At 41.0% G+C, this 24,251-nt stretch overlaps 5 long non-coding RNA genes across 5 annotated transcripts; all 5 read left to right on the plus strand.

Moving 5' to 3' along the window:
• Positions 1-279: 279 nt before the first annotated feature.
• LOC146365987 (uncharacterized) lies at positions 280-3,720 on the plus strand. The gene is made up of 3 exons (XR_014798621.1): positions 280-724; positions 2,823-2,956; positions 3,364-3,720. It is a non-coding gene; the product is annotated as an uncharacterized LOC146365987 (long non-coding RNA).
• A 1,378-nt stretch (positions 3,721-5,098) lies between these two features.
• Positions 5,099-8,648, plus strand: LOC146365988 (uncharacterized). Its single transcript, XR_014798631.1, has 3 exons — positions 5,099-5,553; positions 7,622-7,755; positions 8,163-8,648. It is a non-coding gene; the product is annotated as an uncharacterized LOC146365988 (long non-coding RNA).
• Positions 8,649-9,905: 1,257 nt separating this feature from the next.
• LOC146365989 (uncharacterized) lies at positions 9,906-13,344 on the plus strand. The gene is made up of 3 exons (XR_014798626.1): positions 9,906-10,350; positions 12,449-12,582; positions 12,990-13,344. It is a non-coding gene; the product is annotated as an uncharacterized LOC146365989 (long non-coding RNA).
• Positions 13,345-14,822: 1,478 nt separating this feature from the next.
• LOC146365990 (uncharacterized) lies at positions 14,823-18,154 on the plus strand. Its single transcript, XR_014798629.1, has 3 exons — positions 14,823-15,176; positions 17,257-17,390; positions 17,798-18,154. It is a non-coding gene; the product is annotated as an uncharacterized LOC146365990 (long non-coding RNA).
• A 1,386-nt stretch (positions 18,155-19,540) lies between these two features.
• LOC146365991 (uncharacterized) lies at positions 19,541-22,975 on the plus strand. Its single transcript, XR_014798627.1, has 3 exons — positions 19,541-19,985; positions 22,080-22,213; positions 22,621-22,975. It is a non-coding gene; the product is annotated as an uncharacterized LOC146365991 (long non-coding RNA).
• Positions 22,976-24,251: the final 1,276 nt, after the last annotated feature.

A 24,251-nucleotide genomic window follows, 5' to 3' on the forward strand; every position in this document is an offset into this window, starting at 1 on the left:
ATTGATTGATGGAAAAAATGTTTTGAGACAGCGGTAAAAAGCAGAGAGAACCCTTCTACTGCGGGCTCGCCTGCGGTCTCCTAAGCAAGGCCAGCAGGTGAATTTCAGAGCCAGGAAACTGTTTCTAATTTTTTTTTGTATTTCCCTACATTGGTCCGCATGGGATTCGAACCACTGCCCTCTGTCCTCAATCTCTGCCATGGGGCCTGTCACGTTCCCATGAGCCACTTGGGCGGCCCTGTAAGGCAGGGCAGAAGGGGTACATTTAAAGTGCACACCAGTGCACAGCCACACCCCCATTTTCGGCTCTTTTTCATTAGCTGGACACCAGGCCTTATCTAGTCAGCCGTTCCAACCACATCCCTGGCAATGTGTGCCTACTTCTTGCCGCATACAAGTGTAACGCTCACAATTTTCTGCTGTCACTCTAACGCAGCAACTTAAGTGTTTGTGACGTCACACCTATGCCCACTGCCCTCTGTGGAGAATGGGACAAATGTGCTTGCACATCAACCTATGCACTCAGACGGACTGTAAATCATCATCTTCCTCACTCAAGGTAACCTTATGGCTTGTAGGAACACTGCACATGTATGATAAGACTGTAGCCCTTCAACCGGCCCTTGTAAGCTTGCTGAAGACAGTGAACACCGTGGAATTCCCAGTATCACTGTGGTCCTAACCAACATAGGAGAGAGACATAAGATCGTGGAAGAGACATAAAGTGAGTAAAAACGATCTAAATGCATTTAGAATATATTTAGAACTACAAATGACACTTTTCTTAGCAATTATTGTTTTTTATGTCACGCTTCAAGCTAGCTCCTTTATTTGGGCTTGGGACCGGCAAAAGTGACCCGAAATTTGGTCTTTAAGTCTGGTCATTAGCCGTGTCTGGACCCAAACCACACTGCAGGTCCCAAAGTCAAACGATCACTGCAGGATCACTGAGAGTTTAAAAACTGTCTGAATTCTTTCATCTGTAATAAAATGATCAGTGTGGCTGCTCTACCAGGTGTAACAATGAAGTTTAACACCCAGGCATCCATGAAAAAAGAATTTCTGAAATGTAACGGAGTTAGAAGTTAGCAGAGAGTTAGCTCGCTAGTTTCCATCTAAATATCATATACCAGGTTCTGACTGAGGGATTTCTAAAACAAATTAAAAGGCACAGCTCTGCTATCACTTCCGACATACATGAAGACAGGAAAGCAAGCAGCAGTGATGTTTGTAGGGTTACTGAAGTTTGGCTAGCTGGTATATAGTGATGTGCTATGTGACTAGCGAAACAGCTATGTTAGCATAACATTAACACAGTGATGAACGGGAACTTTGAAGTAATGAGAAGCTTTGAAGTAAGGATAATGAAACTTTGAGAAAAAGACAGTACTGAGATAAAAGTAACATGAGATGTTATGAGGAAATAGGAGAGAAAAGAGACCAGTGTGTGATTAAAGAATAAGAGAATATAAGAGTTATTGGTCAGTTTATGGTTCAATAAGTGTTTGGTCAGGAAGTTGAAGAACTTCCTCCTTAGTAAAGAGGTTTACTAAAATTTTACTCAGGTGGCGCTGCTGAGATTTGTGGCCTCAGGAATAGCTATGATCAGAAGATCATTTTGAGATACACTTATTTGTGAGTAAAAAGAGTAATTTGGGACGGGGAAGTCCGACAGAAAACACCTGGTGCTGTCAGGATGTTTAAGTGACACAGAATTTCAGAAAATCGAGTCAGAAATGGTTTTGTGGCTCTTGGTAAACTGATTTAGAAGGAAAATCAGTGTTTATTGTGCTGAAGTAACAGATCCGGCGCGGTCTGAAGGGAAGAATCAGCTGTACAATTCTGAGTGTGCAGCGTTGTTGATATTAACAGATCCGGCGTGGTCTGAGGAAAAGAAATAAATCGGTGAATGGTTGATATACTTACATGAATTTTGGTGGATCCGCTGAGGTCCAGAAGAATAATCAATGTGGACTGTGTTGGTTTGAGAGAGTGAGAAGAGAAGAGAGAGAGAGAGAGTGTGTGTGTGTGTGTGTGTGTGTGTGTGTGTGTGTGTGTGTGTGTGTGTGTGTGTGTGTGTCAAACAGCAAGTCTGAATATAGCTTGTGAGCTGGTGAGAGACGTTGCAACATGAAAACAGAGGAATTAGAGACTGAATGTCTTAAGAAAAAGTAATCAAATGATATGAGTGCAGCGGCAAAAGGATAGATTAACAGAATTGGGATGACCAGGATGACCAGGATGAACCGTGTGTTTGGCTAATGTTTGTTTTCCTTTAAGAGTGCTTGTAAAGGATTCAGCACAGACAGACAAGTGACAATTGAACAGATGTTCAGTGGTTACAGAATAGTTACATGGGGCTCATTATCTGACTACTATTGGACTCATGGTGAGTGACAAACTTAAGGGAAGTCACTGATTACAATGTGGAATGACGTTGAGATGTTAAATGATTTGGAACAAATTATGGAAAAAAGTAGGAGTTTAATGAGTTAAGAATAAACCTGCAACGATCCTTGTCTCTGTGATGCTGAATACTTTATTACACTCATGAGCTGCAGTTGGTTGCAAATGTGAAGTTGTTTTAACTTAAAGACTTTGTCTTCTAGGATACAGGCTGTGGGTGGAGCTGGGAGTTAAACAAGCTGAACATTTAATTGTTGACTAATGTGTTTACACAGGGTTACTAGCTACCTTGGCGAGGTTTGTGTGTGCGGGCGTCATTTCTACGGCTCAGTTATTACTCATGTTATTAGGGCTTTGCCTTTGTTTAAATTGTCACTCTTTACTGGCCTGTTGGACTTTTTATTATTATTTCACAGGTGCCTCTCGTCGTGTCCCACACTGGTGAGTCTGAATCTGTCAGGAAATCCGTCTGTTACATCAGCGGGACTTCACAACATCCTGGCGTCTGTCAGAGAGGCCCGTCGACCACTGACACTTCTAAACCTCGAAGGTATGCATATGTGTGAACTTGGAGATACTCCATGGACATGGAGTTTCACACTAATTCACAATTTGGATTTCTTTGATGTTTTTATCACCTGTGCAAAGTTGTACTTGGCAACAGTTAGTTTCTTGCTATCAGTCTGTTTCCTTTTGACACATTTCTAAGTTTGAACATTTAGTATGTATGCACAGAGGTGTTACATGATGAGTACACACACAGACATTACAATATAGAAGTGTGGTTTGAAGATTAAAAAAAAAAAGATTAGTTGTGAATTAATTTTCCATTTTATGGGGCAGAAAATATTGCTGGATGCTAGCTCATAGGCTACATTTGGATGTCAAATATTTATAGGGGGGAAAATGGAAATTATGGATATGAAGTAAAATGTTTCTTTGTTGCTTAACCTGCAGGTTGTCAGGTCTCTGGCCCCTGGGAGAGTCAAGACCTGGACAGTTTGTCAGAGCTGGTCCAGGATATCCGTCTTTGCTCTCAGGCCCTCAACAAGCTGGACCGACAGACCTTGAAGCAGCGATGGGACAGGACTCAGTCACACGGACACTTTCTCGACCGAAACTCCAAGTGCCTCCTCTCTGCCACCTCCACTTGAGGGTGGCAGGTGTGTTCATAATAAATAATTAATAATGAATTATTCATTTCATAATAATTCATAATAAAAGTGGTCATTTTTATAAACATTTTGTTTAATGAGGCTACACCAAAAAGAAACAAGATAAAAACAAAATAAAGTGACATGGTGTCCACCAACAGTCTGTTGATAGCTTGTGTTTTATGCATTTTTGTCTGCCTTATTTATACATGGAAAGCTCTGTGTCTGTATAAAGAGTTTGTGTTAGTGTGTGAGAGGTTTTGTGTCACAATGGTCCTGTTTTGTAGGATTTGATAAAAAAAAAAAAACCCAAACACAATTAAAGTAACTGACGATGCTATACGTTGACATCGTTCTTTCACTGTAAGACTCAGCAGGCTATGGTGAATAATCACAGCGATTTTCAGGTCTCTGAAGAAATCTATCTAGAAGCTATGACAGTGTAAAGACACCCTGCATTTTTAAATGTGTGGCGACATTTGAATGAGGCGCGTACCAGTAGAGGGAGCCAACGCACCACGAATGGTACACAGCCACAGATGCGCTTTGTGCAATGTATTTGTGACATGCAGGAGTGTCCGCAAAGAAATGTGGATAAGTTGAAAATCAAACGCTAAAGAGCTCATTCTTGCACTGTTTTGATCAGAACACACGTGGGAATGTTCAAGTGTTGAGAATTTGTAATTATAAAGTGAATTAGGGAAAGATATTAGATACTGCCACTGGCTAGATTTCAACCCGGGTCTCTCGCTCCCAAAGCACGTTCTCCATAATATATTTCAAGCGTTTACCACAACTGAGAGGTGAAAACTGCTGTTTCTTCGTGTTACAAAATGTTCTGTAACTCCAAAAGTACACGGGCTGTCGACATCATTCTTTCACTGTAACAATCAGCAGGCTTTAATAAAAAAAAAAAAAAATCAAGGCGGTTTTCAGGTCTCTAAAGAAAAATACATCTAGAAGATATGACGAGTTGAAAACGCCTCCGTTACAGAATTTCAGCTGTCATTTTCACTCAAGTCTCCATATACTTTGAATGTGGAGATTTTTAAACTGTGTTGCTTCGAGGCCATTGGCGAGAAAACGGCAAGTCCTACAATAATGACAGTGGCATTTTGTGAAAGGCAAGAAAAATACCTAGGTTTTGATGTCTAATTTGTGTTAGTGAAGGCAAAATTGAGCGTTTGTTTGGACATGAAGAAAAGATTGCGAAAGCGACAATGCGTGGCGTGGCGTGTTTGGTGGTCCATAGCAACCATAACAAGCAATATTGATTGATGGAAAAAATGTTTTGAGACAGCGGTTAAAAGCAGAGAGAACCCTTCTACTGCGGGCTCGCCTGCGGTCTCCTAAGCAAGGCCAGCAGGTGAATTTCAGAGCCAGGAAACTTTTTCTAATTTTTTTTTGTATTTCCCTACATTGGTCCGCATGGGATTCGAACCACTGCCCTCTGTCCTCAATCTCTGCCATGGGGCCTGTCACGTTCCCATGAGCCACTTGGGCGGCCCTGTAAGGCAGGGCAGAAGGGGTACATTTAAAGTGCACACCAGTGCACAGCCACACCCCCATTTTCGGCTCTTTTTCATTAGCTGGACACCAGGCCTTATCTAGTCAGCCGTTCCAACCACATCCCTGGCAATGTGTGCCTACTTCTTGCCGCATACAAGTGGAACGCTCACAATTTTCTGCTGTCACTCTAACGCAGCAACTTAAGTGTTTGTGACGTCACACCTATGCCCACTGCCCTCTGTGGAGAATGGGACAAATGTGCTTGCACATCAACCTATGGACTCAGACGGACTGTAAATCATCATCTTCCTCACTCAAGGTAACCTTATGGCTTGTAGGAACACTGCACATGTATGATAAGACTGTAGCCCTTCAACCGGCCCTTGTAAGCTTGCTGAAGACAGTGAACACCGTGGAATTCCCAGTATCACTGTGGTCCTAACCAACATAGGAGAGAGACATAAGATCGTGGAAGAGACATAAAGTGAGTAAAAACGATCTAAATGCATTTAGAATATATTTAGAACTACAAATGACACTTTTCTTAGCAATTATTGTTTTTTATGTCACGCTTCAAGCTAGCTCCTTTATTTGGGCTTGGGACCGGCAAAAGTGACCCGAAATTTGGTCTTTAAGTCTGGTCATTAGCCGTGTCTGGACCCAAACCACACTGCAGGTCCCAAAGTCAAACGATCACTGCAGGATCACTGGGAGTTTAAAAACTGTCTGAATTCTTTCATCTGTAATAAAATGATCAGTGTGGCTGCTCTACCAGGTGTAACAATGAAGTTTAACACCCAGGCATCCATGAAAAAAGAATTTCTGAAATGTAACGGAGTTAGAAGTTAGCAGAGAGTTAGCTCGCTAGTTTCCATCTAAATATCATATACCAGGTTCTGACTGAGGGATTTCTAAAACAAATTAAAAGGCACAGCTCTGCTATCACTTCCGACATACATGAAGACAGGAAAGCAAGCAGCAGTGATGTTTGTAGGGTTACTGAAGTTTGGCTAGCTGGTATATAGTGATGTGCTATGTGACTAGCGAAACAGCTATGTTAGCATAACATTAACACAGTGATGAACGGGAACTTTGAAGTAATGAGAAGCTTTGAAGTAAGGATAATGAAACTTTGAGAAAAAGACAGTACTGAGATAAAAGTAACATGAGATGTTATGAGGAAATAGGAGAGAAAAGAGACCAGTGTGTGATTAAAGAATAAGAGAATATAAGAGTTATTGGTCAGTTTATGGTTCAATAAGTGTTTGGTCAGGAAGTTGAAGAACTTCCTCCTTAGTAAAGAGGTTTACTAAGAATTTACTCAGGTGGCGCTGCTGAGATTTGTGGCCTCAGGAATAGCTATGATCAGAAGATCATTTTGAGATACACTTATTTGTGAGTAAAAAGAGTCATTTGGGACGAGGAAGTCCGACAGAAAACACCTGGTGCTGTCAGGATGTTTAAGTGACACAGAATTTCAGAAAATCGAGTCAGAAATGGTTTTGTGGCTCTTGGTAAACTGATTTAGAAGGAAAATCAGTGTTTATTGTGCTGAAGTAACAGATCCGGCGCGGTCTGAAGGGAAGAATCAGCTGTACAATTCTGAGTGTGCAGCGTTGTTGATATTAACAGATCCGGCGTGGTCTGAGGAAAAGAAATAAATCGGTGAATGGTTGATATACTTACATGAATTTTGGTGGATCCGCTGAGGTCCAGAAGAATAATCAATGTGGACTGTGTTGGTTTGAGAGAGTGAGAAGAGAAGAGAGAGAGAGAGAGTGTGTGTGTGTGTGTGTGTGTGTGTGTGCGTCAAACAGCAAGTCTGAATATAGCTTGTGAGCTGGTGAGAGACGTTGCAACATGAAAACAGAGGAATTAGAGACTGAATGTCTTAAGAAAAAGTAATCAAATGATATGAGTGCAGCGGCAAAAGGATAGATTAACAGAATTGGGATGACCAGGATGACCAGGATGAACCGTGTGTTTGGCTAATGTTTGTTTTCCTTTAAGAGTGCTTGTAAAGGATTCAGCACAGACAGACAAGTGACAATTGAACAGATGTTCAGTGGTTACAGAATAGTTACATGGGGCTCATTATCTGACTACTATTGGACTCATGGTGAGTGACAAACTTAAGGGAAGTCACTGATTACAATGTGGAATGACGTTGAGATGTTAAATGATTTGGAACAAATTATGGAAAAAAGTAGGAGTTTAATGAGTTAAGAATAAACCTGCAACGATCCTTGTCTCTGTGATGCTGAATACTTTATTACACTCATGAGCTGCAGTTGGTTGCAAATGTGAAGTTGTTTTAACTTAAAGACTTTGTCTTCTAGGATACAGGCTGTGGGTGGAGCTGGGAGTTAAACAAGCTGAACATTTAATTGTTGACTAATGTGTTTACACAGGGTTACTAGCTACCTTGGCGAGGTTTGTGTGTGCGGGCGTCATTTCTACGGCTCAGTTATTACTCATGTTATTAGGGCTTTGCCTTTGTTTAAATTGTCACTCTTTACTGGCCTGTTGGACTTTTTATTATTATTTCACAGGTGCCTCTCGTCGTGTCCCACACTGGTGAGTCTGAATCTGTCAGGAAATCCGTCTGTTACATCAGCGGGACTTCACAACATCCTGGCGTCTGTCAAAGAGGCCCGTCGACCACTGACACTTCTAAACCTCGAAGGTATGCATATGTGTGAACTTGGAGATACTCCATGGACATGGAGTTTCACACTAATTCACAATTTGGATTTCTTTGATGTTTTTATCACCTGTGCAAAGTTGTACTTGGCAACAGTTTGTTTCTTGCTATCAGTCTGTTTCCTTTTGACACATTTCTAAGTTTGAACATTTAGTATGTATGCACAGAGGTGTTACATGATGAGTACACACACAGACATTACAATATAGAAGTGTGGTTTGAAGATTAAAAAAAAAAAGATTAGTTGTGAATTAATTTTCCATTTTATGGGGCAGAAAATATTGCTGGATGCTAGCTCATAGGCTACATTTGGATGTCAAATATTTATAGGGGGGAAAATGGAAATTATGGATATGAAGTAAAATGTTTCTTTGTTGCTTAACCTGCAGGTTGTCAGGTCTCTGGCCCCTGGGAGAGTCAAGACCTGGACAGTTTGTCAGAGCTGGTCCAGGATATCCGTCTTTGCTCTCAGGCCCTCAACAAGCTGGACCGACAGACCTTGAAGCAGCGATGGGACAGGACTCAGTCACACGGACACTTTCTCGACCGAAACTCCAAGTGCCTCCTCTCTGCCACCTCCACTTGAGGGTGGCAGGTGTGTTCATAATAAATAATTAATAATGAATTATTCATTTCATAATAATTCATAATAGAAGTGGTCATTTTTATAAACATTTTGTTTAATGAGGCTACACCAAAAAGAAACAAGATAAAAACAAAATAAAGTGACATGGTGTCCACCAACAGTCTGTTGATAGCTTGTGTTTTATGCATTTTTGTCTGCCTTATTTATACATGGAAAGCTCTGTGTCTGTATAAAGAGTTTGTGTTAGTGTGTGAGAGGTTTTGTGTCACAATGGTCCTGTTTTGTAGGATTTGATAAAAAAAAAACCCCAAACACAATTAAAGTAACTGACGATGCTATACGTTGACATCGTTCTTTCGCTGTAAGACTCAGCAGGCTATGGTGAATAATCACAGCGATTTTCAGGTCTCTGAAGAAATCTATCTAGAAGCTATGACAGTGTAAAGACACCCTGCATTTTTAAATGTGTGAGGCGCGTACCAGTAGAGGGAGCCAACGCACCACGAATGGTACACAGCCACAGATGCGCTTTGTGCAATGTATTTGTGACATGCAGGAGTGTCCGCAAAGAAATGTGGATAAGTTGAAAATCAAACGCTAAAGAGCTCATTCTTGCACTGTTTTGATCAGAACACACGTGGGAATGTTCAAGTGTTGAGAATTTGTAATTATAAAGTGAATTAGGGAAAGATATTAGATACTGCCACTGGCTAGATTTCAACCCGGGTCTCTCGCTCCCAAAGCACGTTCTCCATAATCTATTTCAAGCGTTTACCACAACTGAGAGGTGAAAACTGCTGTTTCTTCGTGTTACAAAATGTTCTGTAACTCCAAAAGTACACGGGCTGTCGACATCATTCTTTCACTGTAACAATCAGCAGGCTTTAATAAAAAAAAAAAAAAAAAAAAAAAAAAGAATCAAGGCGGTTTTCAGGTCTCTAAAGAAAAATACATCTAGAAGATATGACGAGTTGAAAACGCCTCCGTTACAGAATTTCAGCTGTCATTTTCACTGAAGTCTCCATATACTTTGAATGTGGAGATTTTTAAACTGTGTTGCTTCGAGGCCATTGGCGAGAAAACGGCAAGTCCTACAATAATGACAGTGGCATTTTGTGAAAGGCAAGAAAAATACCTAGGTTTTGATGTCTAATTTGTGTTAATGAAGGCAAAATTGAGCGTTTGTTTGGACATGAAGAAAAGATTGCGAAAGCGACAATGCGTGGCGTGGCGTGTTTGGTGGTCCATAGCAACCATAACAAGCAATATTGATTGATGGAAAAAATGTTTTGAGACAGCGGTAAAAAGCAGAGAGAACCCTTCTACTGCGGGCTCGCCTGCGGTCTCCTAAGCAAGGCCAGCAGGTGAATTTCAGAGCCAGGAAACTGTTTCTAATTTTTTTTTGTATTTCCCTACATTGGTCCGCATGGGATTCGAACCACTGCCCTCTGTCCTCAATCTCTGCCATGGGGCCTGTCACGTTCCCATGAGCCACTTGGGCGGCCCTGTAAGGCAGGGCAGAAGGGGTACATTTAAAGTGCACACCAGTGCACAGCCACACCCCCATTTTCGGCTCTTTTTCATTAGCTGGACACCAGGCCTTATCTAGTCAGCCGTTCCAACCACATCCCTGGCAATGTGTGCCTACTTCTTGCCGCATACAAGTGTAACGCTCACAATTTTCTGCTGTCACTCTAACGCAGCAACTTAAGTGTTTGTGACGTCACACCTATGCCCACTGCCCTCTGTGGAGAATGGGACAAATGTGCTTGCACATCAACCTATGCACTCAGACGGACTGTAAATCATCATCTTCCTCACTCAAGGTAACCTTATGGCTTGTAGGAACACTGCACATGTATGATAAGACTGTAGCCCTTCAACCGGCCCTTGTAAGCTTGCTGAAGACAGTGAACACCGTGGAATTCCCAGTATCACTGTGGTCCTAACCAACATAGGAGAGAGACATAAGATCGTGGAAGAGACATAAAGTGAGTAAAAACGATCTAAATGCATTTAGAATATATTTAGAACTACAAATGACACTTTTCTTAGCAATTATTGTTTTTTATGTCACGCTTCAAGCTAGCTCCTTTATTTGGGCTTGGGACCGGCAAAAGTGACCCGAAATTTGGTCTTTAAGTCTGGTCATTAGCCGTGTCTGGACCCAAACCACACTGCAGGTCCCAAAGTCAAACGATCACTGCAGGATCACTGAGAGTTTAAAAACTGTCTGAATTCTTTCATCTGTAATAAAATGATCAGTGTGGCTGCTCTACCAGGTGTAACAATGAAGTTTAACACCCAGGCATCCATGAAAAAAGAATTTCTGAAATGTAACGGAGTTAGAAGTTAGCAGAGAGTTAGCTCGCTAGTTTCCATCTAAATATCATATACCAGGTTCTGACTGAGGGATTTCTAAAACAAATTAAAAGGCACAGCTCTGCTATCACTTCCGACATACATGAAGACAGGAAAGCAAGCAGCAGTGATGTTTGTAGGGTTACTGAAGTTTGGCTAGCTGGTATATAGTGATGTGCTATGTGACTAGCGAAACAGCTATGTTAGCATAACATTAACACAGTGATGAACGGGAACTTTGAAGTAATGAGAAGCTTTGAAGTAAGGATAATGAAACTTTGAGAAAAAGACAGTACTGAGATAAAAGTAACATGAGATGTTATGAGGAAATAGGAGAGAAAAGAGACCAGTGTGTGATTAAAGAATAAGAGAATATAAGAGTTATTGGTCAGTTTATGGTTCAATAAGTGTTTGGTCAGGAAGTTGAAGAACTTCCTCCTTAGTAAAGAGGTTTACTAAAATTTTACTCAGGTGGCGCTGCTGAGATTTGTGGCCTCAGGAATAGCTATGATCAGAAGATCATTTTGAGATACACTTATTTGTGAGTAAAAAGAGTCATTTGGGACGAGGAAGTCCGACAGAAAACACCTGGTGCTGTCAGGATGTTTAAGTGACACAGAATTTCAGAAAATCGAGTCAGAAATGGTTTTGTGGCTCTTGGTAAACTGATTTAGAAGGAAAATCAGTGTTTATTGTGCTGAAGTAACAGATCCGGCGCGGTCTGAAGGGAAGAATCAGCTGTACAATTCTGAGTGTGCAGCGTTGTTGATATTAACAGATCCGGCGTGGTCTGAGGAAAAGAAATAAATCGGTGAATGGTTGATATACTTACATGAATTTTGGTGGATCCGCTGAGGTCCAGAAGAATAATCAATGTGGACTGTGTTGGTTTGAGAGAGTGAGAAGAGAAGAGAGAGAGAGAGAGAGTGTGTGTGTGTGTGTGTGTGTGTGTGTGTGTGTGTGTGTGTGTGTGTGTGTGTGTGTGTCAAACAGCAAGTCTGAATATAGCTTGTGAGCTGGTGAGAGACGTTGCAACATGAAAACAGAGGAATTAGAGACTGAATGTCTTAAGAAAAAGTAATCAAATGATATGAGTGCAGCGGCAAAAGGATAGATTAACAGAATTGGGATGACCAGGATGACCAGGATGAACCGTGTGTTTGGCTAATGTTTGTTTTCCTTTAAGAGTGCTTGTAAAGGATTCAGCACAGACAGACAAGTGACAATTGAACAGATGTTCAGTGGTTACAGAATAGTTACATGGGGCTCATTATCTGACTACTATTGGACTCATGGTGAGTGACAAACTTAAGGGAAGTCACTGATTACAATGTGGAATGACGTTGAGATGTTAAATGATTTGGAACAAATTATGGAAAAAAGTAGGAGTTTAATGAGTTAAGAATAAACCTGCAACGATCCTTGTCTCTGTGATGCTGAATACTTTATTACACTCATGAGCTGCAGTTGGTTGCAAATGTGAAGTTGTTTTAACTTAAAGACTTTGTCTTCTAGGATACAGGCTGTGGGTGGAGCTGGGAGTTAAACAAGCTGAACATTTAATTGTTGACTAATGTGTTTACACAGGGTTACTAGCTACCTTGGCGAGGTTTGTGTGTGCGGGCGTCATTTCTACGGCTCAGTTATTACTCATGTTATTAGGGCTTTGCCTTTGTTTAAATTGTCACTCTTTACTGGCCTGTTGGACTTTTTATTATTATTTCACAGGTGCCTCTCGTCGTGTCCCACACTGGTGAGTCTGAATCTGTCAGGAAATCCGTCTGTTACATCAGCGGGACTTCACAACATCCTGGCGTCTGTCAGAGAGGCCCGTCGACCACTGACACTTCTAAACCTCGAAGGTATGCATATGTGTGAACTTGGAGATACTCCATGGACATGGAGTTTCACACTAATTCACAATTTGGATTTCTTTGATGTTTTTATCACCTGTGCAAAGTTGTACTTGGCAACAGTTTGTTTCTTGCTATCAGTCTGTTTCCTTTTGACACATTTCTAAGTTTGAACATTTAGTATGTATGCACAGAGGTGTTACATGATGAGTACTCACACAGACATTACAATATAGAAGTGTGGTTTGAAGATTAAAAAAAAAAAGATTAGTTATGAATTAATTTTCCATTTTATGGGGCAGAAAATATTGCTGGATGCTAGCTCATAGGCTACATTTGGATGTCAAATATTTATAGGGGGGAAAATGGAAATTATGGATATGAAGTAAAATGTTTCTTTGTTGCTTAACCTGCAGGTTGTCAGGTCTCTGGCCCCTGGGAGAGTCAAGACCTGGACAGTTTGTCAGAGCTGGTCCAGGATATCCGTCTTTGCTCTCAGGCCCTCAACAAGCTGGACCGACAGACCTTGAAGCAGCGATGGGACAGGACTCAGTCACACGGACACTTTCTCGACCGAAACTCCAAGTGCCTCCTCTCTGCCACCTCCACTTGAGGGTGGCAGGTGTGTTCATAATAAATAATTAATAATGAATTATTCATTTCATAATAATTCATAATGAAAGTGGTCATTTTTATAAACATTTTGTTTAATGAGGCTACACCAAAAAGAAACAAGATAAAAACAAAATAAAGTGACATGGTGTCCACCAACAGTCTGTTGATAGCTTGTGTTTTATGCATTTTTGTCTGCCTTATTTACACATGGAAAGCTCTGTGTCTGTATAAAGAGTTTGTGTTAGTGTGTGAGAGGTTTTGTGTCACAATGGTCCTGTTTTGTAGGATTTGATAAAAAAAAAAACCCAAACACAATTAAAGTAACTGACGATGCTATACGTTGACATCGTTCTTTCACTGTAAGACTCAGCAGGCTATGGTGAATAATCACAGCGATTTTCAGGTCTCTGAAGAAATCTATCTAGAAGCTATGACAGTGTAAAGACACCCTGCATTTTTAAATGTGTGGCGACATTTGAATGAGGCGCGTACCAGTAGAGGGAGCCAACGCACCACGAATGGTACACAGCCACAGATGCGCTTTGTGCAATGTATTTGTGACATGCAGGAGTGTCCGCAAAGAAATGTGGATAAGTTGAAAATCAAACGCTAAAGAGCTCATTCTTGCACTGTTTTGATCAGAACACACGTGGGAATGTTCAAGTGTTGAGAATTTGTAATTATAAAGTGAATTAGGGAAAGATATTAGATACTGCCACTGGCTAGATTTCAACCCGGGTCTCTCGCTCCCAAAGCACGTTCTCCATAATATATTTCAAGCGTTTACCACAACTGAGAGGTGAAAACTGCTGTTTCTTCGTGTTACAAAATGTTCTGTAACTCCAAAAGTACACGGGCTGTCGACATCATTCTTTCACTGTAACAATCAGCAGGCTTTAATAAAAAAAAAAAAAATCAAGGCGGTTTTCAGGTCTCTAAAGAAAAATACATCTAGAAGATATGACGAGTTGAAAACGCCTCCGTTACAGAATTTCAGCTGTCATTTTCACTCAAGTCTCCATATACTTTGAATGTGGAGATTTTTTAACTGTGTTGCTTCGAGGCCATTGGCGAGAAAACGGCAAGTCCTACAATAATGACAGTGGCATTTTGTGAAAGGCAAGAAAAATACCTAGGTTTTGATGTCTAATTTGTGTTAATGAAGGCAAAATTGAGCGTTTGTTTGGACATGAAGAAAAGATTGCGAAAGCGACAATGCGTGGCATGGCGTGTTTGGTGGTCCATAGCAACCATAACAAGCAATATTGATTGATGGAAAAAATGTTTTGAGACAGCGGTTAAAAGCAGAGAGAACCCTTCTACTGCGGGCTCGCCTGCGGTCTCCTAAGCAAGGCCAGCAGGTGAATTTCAGAGCCAGGAAACTTTTTCTAATTTTTTTTTGTATTTCCCTACATTGGTCCGCATGGGATTCGAACCACTGCCCTCTGTCCTCAATCTCTGCCATGGGGCCTGTCACGTTCCCATGAGCCACTTGGGCGGCCCTGTAAGGCAGTGCAGAAGGGGTATATTTAAAGTGCACACCAGTGCACAGCCACACCCCCATTTTCAGCTCTTTTTCATTAGCTGGACACCAGGCCTTATCTAGTCAGCCGTTCCAACCACATCCCTGGCAATGTGTGCCTACTTCTTGCCGCATACAAGTGTAACGCTCACAATTTTCTGCTGTCACTCTAACGCAGCAACTTAAGTGTTTGTGACGTCACACCTATGCCCACTGCCCTCTGTGGAGAATGGGACAAATGTGCTTGCACATCAACCTATGGACTCAGACGGACTGTAAATCATCATCTTCCTCACTCAAGGTAACCTTATGGCTTGTAGGAACACTGCACATGTATGATAAGACTGTAGCCCTTCAACCGGCCCTTGTAAGCTTGCTGAAGACAGTGAACACCGTGGAATTCCCAGTATCACTGTGGTCCTAACCAACATAGGAGAGAGACATAAGATCGTGGAAGAGACATAAAGTGAGTAAAAACGATCTAAATGCATTTAGAATATATTTAGAACTACAAATGACACTTTTCTTAGCAATTGTTGTTTTTTATGTCACGCTTCAAGCTAGCTCCTTTATTTGGGCTTGGGACCGGCAAAAGTGACCCGAAATTTGGTCTTTAAGTCTGGTCATTAGCCGTGTCTGGACCCAAACCACACTGCAGGTCCCAAAGTCAAACGATCACTGCAGGATCACTGGGAGTTTAAAAACTGTCTGAATTCTTTCATCTGTAATAAAATGATCAGTGTGGCTGCTCTACCAGGTGTAACAATGAAGTTTAACACCCAGGCATCCATGAAAAAAGAATTTCTGAAATGTAACGGAGTTAGAAGTTAGCAGAGAGTTAGCTCGCTAGTTTCCATCTAAATATCATATACCAGGTTCTGACTGAGGGATTTCTAAAACAAATTAAAAGGCACAGCTCTGCTATCACTTCCGACATACATGAAGACAGGAAAGCAAGCAGCAGTGATGTTTGTAGGGTTACTGAAGTTTGGCTAGCTGGTATATAGTGATGTGCTATGTGACTAGCGAAACAGCTATGTTAGCATAACATTAACACAGTGATGAACGGGAACTTTGAAGTAATGAGAAGCTTTGAAGTAAGGATAATGAAACTTTGAGAAAAAGACAGTACTGAGATAAAAGTAACATGAGATGTTATGAGGAAATAGGAGAGAAAAGAGACCAGTGTGTGATTAAAGAATAAGAGAATATAAGAGTTATTGGTCAGTTTATGGTTCAATAAGTGTTTGGTCAGGAAGTTGAAGAACTTCCTCCTTAGTAAAGAGGTTTACTAAGATTTTACTCAGGTGGCGCTGCTGAGATTTGTGGCCTCAGGAATAGCTATGATCAGAAGATCATTTTGAGATACACTTATTTGTGAGTAAAAAGAGTCATTTGGGACGAGGAAGTCCGACAGAAAACACCTGGTGCTGTCAGGATGTTTAAGTGACACAGAATTTCAGAAAATCGAGTCAGAAATGGTTTTGTGGCTCTTGGTAAACTGATTTAGAAGGAAAATCAGTGTTTATTGTGCTGAAGTAACAGATCCGGCGCGGTCTGAAGGGAAGAATCAGCTGTACAATTCTGAGTGTGCAGCGTTGTTGATATTAACAGATCCGGCGTGGTCTGAGGAAAAGAAATAAATCGGTGAATGGTTGATATACTTACATGAATTTTGGTGGATCCGCTGAGGTCCAGAAGAATAATCAATGTGGACTGTGTTGGTTTGAGAGAGTGAGAAGAGAAGAGAGAGAGAGAGAGTGTGTGTGTGTGTGTGTGTGTGTGTGTGTGTGTGTGTGTGCGTCAAACAGCAAGTCTGAATATAGCTTGTGAGCTGGTGAGAGACGTTGCAACATGAAAACAGAGGAATTAGAGACTGAATGTCTTAAGAAAAAGTAATCAAATGATATGAGTGCAGCGGCAAAAGGATAGATTAACAGAATTGGGATGACCAGGATGACCAGGATGAACCGTGTGTTTGGCTAATGTTTGTTTTCCTTTAAGAGTGCTTGTAAAGGATTCAGCACAGACAGACAAGTGACAATTGAACAGATGTTCAGTGGTTACAGAATAGTTACATGGGGCTCATTATCTGACTACTATTGGACTCATGGTGAGTGACAAACTTAAGGGAAGTCACTGATTACAATGTGGAATGACGTTGAGATGTTAAATGATTTGGAACAAATTATGGAAAAAAGTAGGAGTTTAATGAGTTAAGAATAAACCTGCAACGATCCTTGTCTCTGTGATGCTGAATACTTTATTACACTCATGAGCTGCAGTTGGTTGCAAATGTGAAGTTGTTTTAACTTAAAGACTTTGTCTTCTAGGATACAGGCTGTGGGTGGAGCTGGGAGTTAAACAAGCTGAACATTTAATTGTTGACTAATGTGTTTACACAGGGTTACTAGCTACCTTGGCGAGGTTTGTGTGTGCGGGCGTCATTTCTACGGCTCAGTTATTACTCATGTTATTAGGGCTTTGCCTTTGTTTAAATTGTCACTCTTTACTGGCCTGTTGGACTTTTTATTATTATTTCACAGGTGCCTCTCGTCGTGTCCCACACTGGTGAGTCTGAATCTGTCAGGAAATCCGTCTGTTACATCAGCGGGACTTCACAACATCCTGGCGTCTGTCAGAGAGGCCCGTCGACCACTGACACTTCTAAACCTCGAAGGTATGCATATGTGTGAACTTGGAGATACTTCATGGACATGGAGTTTCACACTAATTCACAATTTGGATTTCTTTGATGTTTTTATCACCTGTGCAAAGTTGTACTTGGCAACAGTTTGTTTCTTGCTATCAGTCTGTTTCCTTTTGACACATTTCTAAGTTTGAACATTTAGTATGTATGCACAGAGGTGTTACATGATGAGTACACACACAGACATTACAATATAGAAGTGTGGTTTGAAGATTAAAAAAAAAAAGATTAGTTGTGAATTAATTTTCCATTTTATGGGGCAGAAAATATTGCTGGATGCTAGCTCATAGGCTACATTTGGATGTCAAATATTTATAGGGGGGAAAATGGAAATTATGGATATGAAGTAAAATGTTTCTTTGTTGCTTAACCTGCAGGTTGTCAGGTCTCTGGCCCCTGGGAGAGTGAAGACCTGGACAGTTTGTCAGAGCTGGTCCAGGATATCCGTCTTTGCTCTCAGGCCCTCAACAAGCTGGACCGACAGACCTTGAAGCAGCGATGGGACAGGACTCAGTCACACGGACACTTTCTCGACCGAAACTCCAAGTGCCTCCTCTCTGCCACCTCCACTTGAGGGTGGCAGGTGTGTTCATAATAAATAATTAATAATGAATTATTCATTTCATAATAATTCATAATAAAAGTGGTCATTTTTATAAACATTTTGTTTAATGAGGCTACACCAAAAAGAAACAAGATAAAAACAAAATAAAGTGACATGGTGTCCACCAACAGTCTGTTGATAGCTTGTGTTTTATGCATTTTTGTCTGCCTTATTTATACATGGAAAGCTCTGTGTCTGTATAAAGAGTTTGTGTTAGTGTGTGAGAGGTTTTGTGTCACAATGGTCCTGTTTTGTAGGATTTGATAAAAAAAAAACCCCAAACACAATTAAAGTAACTGACGATGCTATACGTTGACATCGTTCTTTCGCTGTAAGACTCAGCAGGCTATGGTGAATAATCACAGCGATTTTCAGGTCTCTGAAGAAATCTATCTAGAAGCTATGACAGTGTAAAGACACCCTGCATTTTTAAATGTGTGAGGCGCGTACCAGTAGAGGGAGCCAACGCACCACGAATGGTACACAGCCACAGATGCGCTTTGTGCAATGTATTTGTGACATGCAGGAGTGTCCGCAAAGAAATGTGGATAAGTTGAAAATCAAACGCTAAAGAGCTCATTCTTGCACTGTTTTGATCAGAACACACGTGGGAATGTTCAAGTGTTGAGAATTTGTAATTATAAAGTGAATTAGGGAAAGATATTAGATACTGCCACTGGCTAGATTTCAACCCGGGTCTCTCGCTCCCAAAGCACGTTCTCCATAATCTATTTCAAGCGTTTACCACAACTGAGAGGTGAAAACTGCTGTTTCTTCGTGTTACAAAATGTTCTGTAACTCCAAAAGTACACGGGCTGTCGACATCATTCTTTCACTGTAACAATCAGCAGGCTTTAATAAAAAAAAAAAAAAAAAAAAAAAAAAGAATCAAGGCGGTTTTCAGGTCTCTAAAGAAAAATACATCTAGAAGATATGACGAGTTGAAAACGCCTCCGTTACAGAATTTCAGCTGTCATTTTCACTGAAGTCTCCATATACTTTGAATGTGGAGATTTTTAAACTGTGTTGCTTCGAGGCCATTGGCGAGAAAACGGCAAGTCCTACAATAATGACAGTGGCATTTTGTGAAAGGCAAGAAAAATACCTAGGTTTTGATGTCTAATTTGTGTTAATGAAGGCAAAATTGAGCGTTTGTTTGGACATGAAGAAAAGATTGCGAAAGCGACAATGCGTGGCGTGGCGTGTTTGGTGGTCCATAGCAACCATAACAAGCAATATTGATTGATGGAAAAAATGTTTTGAGACAGCGGTAAAAAGCAGAGAGAACCCTTCTACTGCGGGCTCGCCTGCGGTCTCCTAAGCAAGGCCAGCAGGTGAATTTCAGAGCCAGGAAACTGTTTCTAATTTTTTTTTGTATTTCCCTACATTGGTCCGCATGGGATTCGAACCACTGCCCTCTGTCCTCAATCTCTGCCATGGGGCCTGTCACGTTCCCATGAGCCACTTGGGCGGCCCTGTAAGGCAGGGCAGAAGGGGTACATTTAAAGTGCACACCAGTGCACAGCCACACCCCCATTTTCGGCTCTTTTTCATTAGCTGGACACCAGGCCTTATCTAGTCAGCCGTTCCAACCACATCCCTGGCAATGTGTGCCTACTTCTTGCCGCATACAAGTGTAACGCTCACAATTTTCTGCTGTCACTCTAACGCAGCAACTTAAGTGTTTGTGACGTCACACCTATGCCCACTGCCCTCTGTGGAGAATGGGACAAATGTGCTTGCACATCAACCTATGCACTCAGACGGACTGTAAATCATCATCTTCCTCACTCAAGGTAACCTTATGGCTTGTAGGAACACTGCACATGTATGATAAGACTGTAGCCCTTCAACCGGCCCTTGTAAGCTTGCTGAAGACAGTGAACACCGTGGAATTCCCAGTATCACTGTGGTCCTAACCAACATAGGAGAGAGACATAAGATCGTGGAAGAGACATAAAGTGAGTAAAAACGATCTAAATGCATTTAGAATATATTTAGAACTACAAATGACACTTTTCTTAGCAATTATTGTTTTTTATGTCACGCTTCAAGCTAGCTCCTTTATTTGGGCTTGGGACCGGCAAAAGTGACCCGAAATTTGGTCTTTAAGTCTGGTCATTAGCCGTGTCTGGACCCAAACCACACTGCAGGTCCCAAAGTCAAACGATCACTGCAGGATCACTGAGAGTTTAAAAACTGTCTGAATTCTTTCATCTGTAATAAAATGATCAGTGTGGCTGCTCTACCAGGTGTAACAATGAAGTTTAACACCCAGGCATCCATGAAAAAAGAATTTCTGAAATGTAACGGAGTTAGAAGTTAGCAGAGAGTTAGCTCGCTAGTTTCCATCTAAATATCATATACCAGGTTCTGACTGAGGGATTTCTAAAACAAATTAAAAGGCACAGCTCTGCTATCACTTCCGACATACATGAAGACAGGAAAGCAAGCAGCAGTGATGTTTGTAGGGTTACTGAAGTTTGGCTAGCTGGTATATAGTGATGTGCTATGTGACTAGCGAAACAGCTATGTTAGCATAACATTAACACAGTGATGAACGGGAACTTTGAAGTAATGAGAAGCTTTGAAGTAAGGATAATGAAACTTTGAGAAAAAGACAGTACTGAGATAAAAGTAACATGAGATGTTATGAGGAAATAGGAGAGAAAAGAGACCAGTGTGTGATTAAAGAATAAGAGAATATAAGAGTTATTGGTCAGTTTATGGTTCAATAAGTGTTTGGTCAGGAAGTTGAAGAACTTCCTCCTTAGTAAAGAGGTTTACTAAAATTTTACTCAGGTGGCGCTGCTGAGATTTGTGGCCTCAGGAATAGCTATGATCAGAAGATCATTTTGAGATACACTTATTTGTGAGTAAAAAGAGTCATTTGGGACGAGGAAGTCCGACAGAAAACACCTGGTGCTGTCAGGATGTTTAAGTGACACAGAATTTCAGAAAATCGAGTCAGAAATGGTTTTGTGGCTCTTGGTAAACTGATTTAGAAGGAAAATCAGTGTTTATTGTGCTGAAGTAACAGATCCGGCGCGGTCTGAAGGGAAGAATCAGCTGTACAATTCTGAGTGTGCAGCGTTGTTGATATTAACAGATCCGGCGTGGTCTGAGGAAAAGAAATAAATCGGTGAATGGTTGATATACTTACATGAATTTTGGTGGATCCGCTGAGGTCCAGAAGAATAATCAATGTGGACTGTGTTGGTTTGAGAGAGTGAGAAGAGAAGAGAGAGAGAGAGAGAGTGTGTGTGTGTGTGTGTGTGTGTGTGTGTGTGTGTGTGTGTGTGTGTGTGTGTGTCAAACAGCAAGTCTGAATATAGCTTGTGAGCTGGTGAGAGACGTTGCAACATGAAAACAGAGGAATTAGAGACTGAATGTCTTAAGAAAAAGTAATCAAATGATATGAGTGCAGCGGCAAAAGGATAGATTAACAGAATTGGGATGACCAGGATGACCAGGATGAACCGTGTGTTTGGCTAATGTTTGTTTTCCTTTAAGAGTGCTTGTAAAGGATTCAGCACAGACAGACAAGTGACAATTGAACAGATGTTCAGTGGTTACAGAATAGTTACATGGGGCTCATTATCTGACTACTATTGGACTCATGGTGAGTGACAAACTTAAGGGAAGTCACTGATTACAATGTGGAATGACGTTGAGATGTTAAATGATTTGGAACAAATTATGGAAAAAAGTAGGAGTTTAATGAGTTAAGAATAAACCTGCAACGATCCTTGTCTCTGTGATGCTGAATACTTTATTACACTCATGAGCTGCAGTTGGTTGCAAATGTGAAGTTGTTTTAACTTAAAGACTTTGTCTTCTAGGATACAGGCTGTGGGTGGAGCTGGGAGTTAAACAAGCTGAACATTTAATTGTTGACTAATGTGTTTACACAGGGTTACTAGCTACCTTGGCGAGGTTTGTGTGTGCGGGCGTCATTTCTACGGCTCAGTTATTACTCATGTTATTAGGGCTTTGCCTTTGTTTAAATTGTCACTCTTTACTGGCCTGTTGGACTTTTTATTATTATTTCACAGGTGCCTCTCGTCGTGTCCCACACTGGTGAGTCTGAATCTGTCAGGAAATCCGTCTGTTACATCAGCGGGACTTCACAACATCCTGGCGTCTGTCAGAGAGGCCCGTCGACCACTGACACTTCTAAACCTCGAAGGTATGCATATGTGTGAACTTGGAGATACTCCATGGACATGGAGTTTCACACTAATTCACAATTTGGATTTCTTTGATGTTTTTATCACCTGTGCAAAGTTGTACTTGGCAACAGTTTGTTTCTTGCTATCAGTCTGTTTCCTTTTGACACATTTCTAAGTTTGAACATTTAGTATGTATGCACAGAGGTGTTACATGATGAGTACTCACACAGACATTACAATATAGAAGTGTGGTTTGAAGATTAAAAAAAAAAAGATTAGTTATGAATTAATTTTCCATTTTATGGGGCAGAAAATATTGCTGGATGCTAGCTCATAGGCTACATTTGGATGTCAAATATTTATAGGGGGGAAAATGGAAATTATGGATATGAAGTAAAATGTTTCTTTGTTGCTTAACCTGCAGGTTGTCAGGTCTCTGGCCCCTGGGAGAGTCAAGACCTGGACAGTTTGTCAGAGCTGGTCCAGGATATCCGTCTTTGCTCTCAGGCCCTCAACAAGCTGGACCGACAGACCTTGAAGCAGCGATGGGACAGGACTCAGTCACACGGACACTTTCTCGACCGAAACTCCAAGTGCCTCCTCTCTGCCACCTCCACTTGAGGGTGGCAGGTGTGTTCATAATAAATAATTAATAATGAATTATTCATTTCATAATAATTCATAATGAAAGTGGTCATTTTTATAAACATTTTGTTTAATGAGGCTACACCAAAAAGAAACAAGATAAAAACAAAATAAAGTGACATGGTGTCCACCAACAGTCTGTTGATAGCTTGTGTTTTATGCATTTTTGTCTGCCTTATTTACACATGGAAAGCTCTGTGTCTGTATAAAGAGTTTGTGTTAGTGTGTGAGAGGTTTTGTGTCACAATGGTCCTGTTTTGTAGGATTTGATAAAAAAAAAAAACCCAAACACAATTAAAGTAACTGACGATGCTATACGTTGACATCGTTCTTTCACTGTAAGACTCAGCAGGCTATGGTGAATAATCACAGCGATTTTCAGGTCTCTGAAGAAATCTATCTAGAAGCTATGACAGTGTAAAGACACCCTGCATTTTTAAATGTGTGGCGACATTTGAATGAGGCGCGTACCAGTAGAGGGAGCCAACGCACCACGAATGGTACACAGCCACAGATGCGCTTTGTGCAATGTATTTGTGACATGCAGGAGTGTCCGCAAAGAAATGTGGATAAGTTGAAAATCAAACGCTAAAGAGCTCATTCTTGCACTGTTTTGATCAGAACACACGTGGGAATGTTCAAGTGTTGAGAATTTGTAATTATAAAGTGAATTAGGGAAAGATATTAGATACTGCCACTGGCTAGATTTCAACCCGGGTCTCTCGCTCCCAAAGCACGTTCTCCATAATATATTTCAAGCGTTTACCACAACTGAGAGGTGAAAACTGCTGTTTCTTCGTGTTACAAAATGTTCTGTAACTCCAAAAGTACACGGGCTGTCGACATCATTCTTTCACTGTAACAATCAGCAGGCTTTAATAAAAAAAAAAAAAAAAAAAAAAAAAGAATCAAGGCGGTTTTCAGGTCTCTAAAGAAAAATACATCTAGAAGATATGACGAGTTGAAAACGCCTCCGTTACAGAATTTCAGCTGTCATTTTCACTGAAGTCTCCATATACTTTGAATGTGGAGATTTTTAAACTGTGTTGCTTCGAGGCCATTGGCGAGAAAACGGCAAGTCCTACAATAATGACAGTGGCATTTTGTGAAAGGCAAGAAAAATACCTAGGTTTTGATGTCTAATTTGTGTTAATGAAGGCAAAATTGAGCGTTTGTTTGGACATGAAGAAAAGATTGCGAAAGCGACAATGCGTGGCGTGGCATGGCGTGTTTGGTGGTCCATAGCAACCATAACAAGCAATATTGATTGATGGAAAAAATGTTTTGAGACAGCGGTAAAAAGCAGAGAGAACCCTTCTACTGCGGGCTCGCCTGCGGTCTCCTAAGCAAGGCCAGCAGGTGAATTTCAGAGCCAGGAAACTGTTTCTAATTTTTTTTTGTATTTCCCTA

The sequence above is a fragment of the Perissodus microlepis genome, chromosome 19 (genome assembly GCF_051167445.1).
Source record: "Perissodus microlepis isolate ML-2025 ecotype Zambia chromosome 19, ASM5116744v1, whole genome shotgun sequence".
Taxonomy (NCBI): domain Eukaryota; kingdom Metazoa; phylum Chordata; class Actinopteri; order Cichliformes; family Cichlidae; genus Perissodus; species Perissodus microlepis.